Raw genomic sequence first — 1,819 nt, 5'->3', positions numbered from 1 at the left:
GATTCATTCGTTATCATTGATTATATTAGTTTAAATAATTATTTTTTGTTTATAAGTTTATAGAAAAGCAGAGTTTTTATGTGTGTTGTGCGTGAGGATCCACTTTTACATGTAACATCTCTGGTTTTTACATCAAATAACAATATAACATACACCTTTTGTTGTCTCCTTCTGGGCAGATGATCTGAAATGGTAAATTGAGATGACCGATTCAAGGATTTAGCTCCCTTCGAACATTTCCCAAGTAGTATACAACTAGACAAGAAGGCTAAACTGAAAACCATTTTAAAAAAAAAATTAAAAATAGATTTTGTATTAAACTTGCTTCTAACTGGTCTGTTCATATGGTGTAATTTGTTGATGTCTATCATATGATGAAATCTATCCAATATCGCGGTCTCAAAAGCTTTATGCAGAATTAATTTGTCCATATGATTTAAATTTCATTACTAAATTTCAAGGGGAGTGGGCGGCTTTTCTTGTTAAAAATTCTTAAAATTTACATTGCATCTGTTAAAAACGGGAAGTAATATATGTTGTCAATTGCTGTGTAAATAACCCCTTCTTACTGTACATGTCAGCGACGTATGAAATTGTTAGGAAAAATTATATTATGTAAAAGTAACAAAAACAAAAAGCACCAAATATATATTTTCACAAAGATGATTTAGATGGATCATCAGGAAAATGAATTTTTTGGGTGAATGAAAAAAATTTTAACAACTATGAAAAAATAAATGTCCATCTAGTTAATAAATAGTACAAATATTAGTACCCCAACTTCGTGGATGTTCAGGCTACGACATCGTTGCTAGTTACTAAAACGCATTCATATGTACTCAAATACACTTAAATATACGATACTCAGATATAGTCAAATAAAGTTACTTATAACAATTATTTATTGTTGTATATACATTTTAAGACTATATCTGAGTGCCAGAAATACAATATTGTGTCATTTAAGGCATATATGGTATATGAAATTTGTTTGAGAACAATATTTGAACAGAATAGGAAGTTTGCAGGTAATAACGTTATTATGAACTTAATAATTATGAAACAAGAAATGCACATATCCTAACAACACTTTACAGCTGCATATCGGACTCCGTGTAAAAATTAACAGTCTCATTTAAAAATATTTTCACCTGTTATATGATAAGTTTCACACTTCGTTCACGTAAAACATATTTTCACAGTTAACTTAGTGTAATATCGCATTTTAAATGTAGTCTGCGGTAGGTTTGTCGCGGTTTTCGGTGGTTTGCGGTAAATGCATGAACCCGTGATGAACTAGGCCTGCTATGAATTTTTTATGTACTGCCATTAACTTCTTAGGTCAAGTGAACATTATTCTTATGCTTTGTTTTAATATTGCTATCCAAAAATATTGACCTTTTTGACGTCACTTGTTTATTTTACTTTTTTTTTTATTTTTTATATTAGGCAGGTTAATGCGGCATTAAATTTGTGCATAAAAATTATCCCTTGCACCCCGATGACACTCATTTGGTCTGACATAATACAATCGGAAAGTTTCGGACTTTTTGTTAACGTCAAGAAAGGAGCCTCGGCTGTAATTTGTCGCCTCAGAGAACTATATTCTGAACTATATTCGTTCATACAGAAAAGTATTGCGGCGAAAAAGGATAAAGGCCTTTCGGCCTCTGCTGTCAGAACATATGTGGTGCAGTCCACTAGAGGCGAATTGTCCAACACATCAAAATTGATGTGTATTCCTACAACCACTTATTTTTTCTTTTTACGGGAATAGCCGAGCGTTGTTCAGAACAAGAGAAATAGGAAAGGAGTTCCG

The sequence above is a fragment of the Sinohyriopsis cumingii genome, chromosome 8 (assembly GCF_028554795.1).
Source record: "Sinohyriopsis cumingii isolate HCF-2022 chromosome 8, ASM2855479v2, whole genome shotgun sequence".
Taxonomy (NCBI): Eukaryota; Metazoa; Mollusca; class Bivalvia; order Unionida; family Unionidae; genus Sinohyriopsis; species Sinohyriopsis cumingii.
The sequence above is the reverse complement of the archived record's forward strand: the minus strand, read 5'-3'. Positions refer to the sequence as shown.